Source organism: Physeter macrocephalus, chromosome 21 (assembly GCF_002837175.3).
Source record: "Physeter macrocephalus isolate SW-GA chromosome 21, ASM283717v5, whole genome shotgun sequence".
Taxonomy (NCBI): domain Eukaryota; kingdom Metazoa; phylum Chordata; class Mammalia; order Artiodactyla; family Physeteridae; genus Physeter; species Physeter macrocephalus.
Genome location: NC_041234.1, coordinates 91,703,827 through 91,709,346, shown reverse-complemented (window position 1 = coordinate 91,709,346; position 5,520 = coordinate 91,703,827). Strand labels below are relative to the sequence as shown.

The 5,520-nt window shown below is 47.7% G+C and overlaps 1 protein-coding gene across 1 annotated transcript in view; it reads left to right on the top strand.

The window, feature by feature from the left end:
* Positions 1-4,450: 4,450 nt before the first annotated feature.
* KLHL13 (kelch like family member 13) overlaps positions 4,451-5,520 on the top strand; it is a 180,755-nt gene continuing 179,685 nt past the window's right edge. Inside the window, exon 1 of the mRNA XM_024128147.2 lies at positions 4,451-4,731. The gene's annotated coding sequence lies outside the window, so the exon portion shown is untranslated. The remainder of the gene's footprint in view (positions 4,732-5,520) is intronic.

Genomic DNA, 5,520 nt, shown 5'->3' with positions numbered 1-5,520 from the left:
GGGTCATCCTCTTGAATATATCTCTGTTCCATCTGCCTTTTTTTCTGTCTCTACTGCCACCACCCTATTCTAGGCTGCACCATCACTTGTCTGCCTACTGCAGCCTTCTTACCAGTCTCCCTGCTTTTGCCTTTGCCCCTGTCCAACTCAGAGAAGTCATGGTGACTCTCAAACATACATTGCCTCTTATCACTCTTACGCTTAAAACCCCTCAATGGTATCCTTTGCACTCATCCTATAGTTCTATTTTTAGAACGCTTTGATTCCAGAGTACCCAGGACATTTTTGATTTCTAACCCTCCAAATTTGACCTCCTGTAAGAATGAAATGCATAGGAGCTGTGTTGAGAAGTCAGCTCTGAAATTTTGACAGAAGAGGGCAGGGTTAGAATCTTCCCGGAGTCCTGCACACAAAATCTGGTTAGTGTAGTTTATGGCTCGTTTCATCCTTGATGTTAAGAAAATCTGTACAGATCCTTTAGATCCTTTCCTGGCTTCAAGCTCAATCTTGACCTCTCCTTGAAGCCCAATTAAGAGTTCACTTATCTGACTAAGAGGACAGAACATGTTGGTTTCTCTTCACTTAGAAAGTGTGTGTTTATTTCTGTATTTAAACACACACCCCCACCCCACCATATATATATATGTTTTGGCGACTTGTCTAGACTATTGTGTGAGCCACAGGGGAAGAGAAACCTTTCTCCTTATTCTGTTCCTTATTTCACTCTATGGAGTGAGTAAGGGGCTAAGCAGACCCTCTGTGGGCTCTCTACAAATACCGGTTCCATTCAATAATGCACCAGCTGAGTGTTTCAAAGAAATGCAAATTGAGCAGGGAGGTCAAAAGAGGTGTCCTAATACTTTTCAATTTGTTCTTTAATCCGAGTTAATGCAATCGAAACCCTTTGGTTTCATATCTATTAGGCACACAGCAGGCTGGCAAATGCTTCCTGAGGGACTAGGCCTCAGCTGTGGCTGGGTGCTCTTTGGTGTGTGTACATGCGTGTCCACATCTGCCTGCATGATCTCTGTCTTGTTGAATTTCTATAAACATATAATTAAATTGGTCTTGTCAAACTGTTGGGGGACATGGTGGACAGAATTCTAAGATGACCTCCAAGATTCTTGCCCTCCAGTGTACACGCCCTGTACATTCCCTTCTCCTTTAAGTGTAGTTGAGACCTGTGGATGTGCTTGGTGACCAGTCTGATGATTAGGTTACTTTACATGACGACAGTGAAGAGATTCTGAAGATGAAATTAAAGTCCCTTCTGGAGGAGAGAGTTCTCCTGCTGACCATGATGAAATGAACAGCGCTGTTGTAAGCTGACTATGGAGGCGGGCAGTCTCTAGAGCCTGTAGATGCCCAGGGTGTCAGTCCTACAACCCTGAGGAATTGAATCCACAACCACCTGAATGAGCTTGCAAGAAGACTCTGAGCTCCACATGTGAACGCAGCCCGGCCGACACCTTGATTGTAGCTTTGTGAGACTCTGAGCATCGCACCCAGCTCAGCTCTGCCTGGACTCCTGACCCCCAGAAACTGAGGTAATACATGTGTGTAGTTTTAGGCCAGTACCAGGTTTGTGGCAATTTGTTAGGCAGCAGTTAACAGTAACTAATACGGAGGATATCCAGCTGGCATTTAAATTTTTTACCGTTATATTAGTTTGCTAGAGCAGGCACAACAAAGTACCATGGACTGGATGGCTTAAACAACAATAAACAGTAAACAGAAATTTATTTTCTCACAGCTCTCACAGAGGCTATGTGTCCGAGATCGAGGTGTCAACAGGTTTGGTTTCCTCTGAGGCCTCTTTCCTTGGCTTGCAGATGGCCGCCTTCCCACTATGTCCTTACATGGTAGTGTGTATGCCCATGTGTGTCCGAATCTCCTCTTCTTATGAGGACAACAGTCATGTGTGATTAGGGCCCACTCTAAAGACCTCATTTTAATTTAATTACCTGTTTAAATAATGTATCTCCAAATAACATTGCTTTCTGAGATACTAGAGGTTAAGATTTCAACATTTGAATTTTGAGGGGGGGGGGGCTACAATTCAGCCCATAATAGCCATCATCATTTTCTGTATTCTCTTCACCACTCATATTTTGTTTTGACTTGTTTTCTTATTCCTTGAACCTCTGTTACATCTCCCCATTCTTTAGATTTTTATTGTACCATTGTATTCCAAATGCTTTTTCTAATTCTTCACATTTTGGGCTACAGGTTAACTTGCAACATCTTTCACGATTAAATCCCTAGCTTCAGGTGGCCAGTCAGTCTGATATTAATGAAAACATTGCATTACATTTATATATATATTTTTTACAAGTTTACAAGGTAGTTTCACATGGCGTTTTTTGTTTTGAAACCTAGAACAATGCTGTGACGCAGATCAGGCCAATATCATTATTACCCCACTCTAAATTCAGGAAGAACACACTCAAGAGAGGTGATGGGGTTAACTTAATGTGACATAGCTCATAAGTGTCTTCTGACTCTAAGTCAGAGTGCTCTGTCCACTAGATTAACTTTTCAAAGCATCCTAACCCAAATAGCAACTAATTCCTCCCGAATAAGTCTGTTTGTAATATATCTTATTCCTATCCCATTGTTCAGATGTAGATTCTATAACCACCCCCATCCTTGTTGTGTATCAGAAGGGTGAATAGTGTGAATTGGGGCTGCTAGGGCCACACCTGATTATCCCATTTTCCTGTTATTTCTGTTTGATAACTTACTGTAAAACTACCCCACTTGAACCTTTTTATGGCAGGGATGAAGCAATGACTTGCATGTATATCAACTCAGTTGTATTTACTTATTTATTTTTAACTTAACGTGCTAGATTTTTCATACATGCTGAAATCAATTGCTTTAAACACATCTCCTCAATGAGACTGTAAGCTCCTGTAACAGGTGCTTTCCACCTAATAGGCATTTTGTGTGTAACACAGGTATATGATGACAATTATTGAATAAGCATAGTGGAGAAGCCAATGAATGCACGCCTGTTAACAAAGATGAATCGTGTTGAATCCACTGACAGGTAAAAGATAATAATGTAAATTACATGTGCACTTGGAGTTCTTTCTTACCTTTTTACCAGTTTGGTAAAGCCCAACAATGTGGTGATAGCTTTAGTTCTTGCAAGTTTTTGAGTAACTGATTAATTTCAAAGTTACTTAAAATGCACTACTAGAATTTCAGTGTATGGAATTTGAAATACCAAGTCAACAATGTTGAGATCTCAGATGCCTGATGAGTTTACTGGTAGGCAAAGGGAGAAATATTAGGAAACATAAAGAACTACAGTCCCCACACTCACCCCATCACTTCCTTAAAAAAGAAGAAAAAACAAAAACCAAAACAGTGAGTAAACTGGTTGCTAACTGCACGCTCCCATTATTTTTCCTAGGAGAAGTCTGGAATTATAAGCAGAAAAGGCAAAGGAAGAGGTGTAAAAAGGTGGCCCCAGGCTGTAACCGTCAAGAAGGCAAAGAATGAATAGAAGACCTGCAAAGGGGAAAAACAGGCTTGACTGGAGTTTTTGTTGGGGGCTTGGCTGACAGAACCGGGAGGAGAGAGTCAAGATTCTGACTCAGAATAGCAGTTCCACCAGTTTGGAAGCAGCGTTGCACAGCGGTTAAGAGCTTGGGCGCTGGAACCACACTGCTTGGGATCCTGGGTCCTGCTCTACCCCTTACCAATTGTGTAACCTTGGGCAACTAGTTTGACCTTTACGCCTCAGTTTTGTCACTTGTGAAATGGAGATAATACTGCTGTGGACCTTGTGGAGTAGCTGTGAGAGTTAAGTGAGTGAATAATTCAGCGCTGGGTTCTAAGCAGACGCTCGGTAAAATGCTGAAGTGCCGTATTTGTTATTCTTCCTCTTTCTTAATCGTCTGTACCTCCCGTAGGAAGGGCAGAGATGAAGCGCTCGTCGCATCCGAAGAGTGATGAACAGTTGCGTGACAGCCTGGGTCAGGCTGATTTCGAGGTGCGCGCCCCACCGAGGGGAAGCGGCTTGAGGGCACACCTTGTGCCCGTGCCCCCTGTAACTAAGAGGGGCCGCGACAACTGCAGGCAGGAGCACCGGGGGGCCTCCTCTTGGCGGGCGCACTGTGTCCCTGGATACTTGACAGTTTTCACCTCTTCTGCCCCCTGGGCACTAGAAGCCAAGTGTGCTCAAAGCCGAGCGTCCCGGTTTCGGAGGCGTGAGGGCCACTGGACGGTCACCCCGCCTCCGGGCCCCTCCTCGCCACGAATCGGCGGCAGCGGAGTTGTGCTCGGACCCTACACACGGTCCTAGCCCCAGCTCCCCCGCCTCCCGCGCAGGCGCCGCCGGGGCCACCCCCGCCGCCATGTTTCCCCCGCCCGCGCGCTCCCTCCCTCTCCCCTCCTCAACTGGGCTCCCGCCCCCCCCACCCCCCGGTGAGGTCAGGCGGAGGCTCTGCCGCTGCGGCCGCAGCAGCTCCGCTCCTATTCCGGGGAAGCGTGGGACGGGGGCTTTTGAAATAAGTGGAGCGGCGTTCGGGTTAGGGTCCGTGCTCTCCGCCTGCGGGAGAGCGAGGCGAAGTGACCGGGGCGAGCAGGGGGTGCGGAGGATTGGGGGCCGGTGCCTCACAGCCGGACAGAGCCCCGGCTGCGCCGCGCGACTAGCTCTTTGGCCCTCGGAGCGCAGCAGCCGGCGAACGGACAGCGGGACGCCGGGACGCGGCAAACAAGGTGAGGCAGGGTCCTGAAGTCGCAGCGGCTCCATCAGCCGCCTGCGAGCCCTTGGGACCCGGCGGGGCCAGGCGGCGCGCGGTAAGGAGTTGCGATCTGCACCAGGGAACTACCTTCTCTCTTTGCACGTCCCCTCACCCCCCAACCCATTTTCTCTCGCTTGCCGCTGTGCGCCCTCATCCCTGCACCTTCTCATCCCTACCTCCCGGACTCGCTGGCTCCGCCAGTCGCCTGGGTTCTTTGAGGACCGCTGTACGCAGCTTTCCTTTGCTTCTTTGTTATCCCTCTAAGATCTTCTCCTCCGGGCTGTCGCTGCCCTTGACGGTCTGGGGTCCCTCTGTCCGCCTCGGGCCCCACTGTCTCTTGCCTTCTAACAGTTTCTGCTTTGTGCCTCCCAACCGTCCCTCCTCTAGAATCTTCTAACTTGGTAGGCTCCGCTGCTGGCTCCCGAGTCAGGAGCACACTCCTCTCTTCCTCGAAGCTTTTAACTCTGCTTTGAACGTCTTCATTTCTAAAAGTCTTGGCTTCTTTGGATTAATCACAGTTGTCTAACGATTTTCTTGGAAGCTTAACAGTCTATTGCGGCGTACTGCAAGTGATGGGAATGATCCTCTAGCAAATACCCGCTGAGGAACTTGAAAGTTTCTTTCTAGTTTTCAGTAACTTAGTTCAAGAACCACAACCACTTAGAATGTATGTATGTATGTTTGTGTTTAATCCTAGCACATGGTCCTGAATCTGATTCTTCCCACGCTGCCAAGCAGGCCGGGGCGGGGGGGGGGGGGAGGG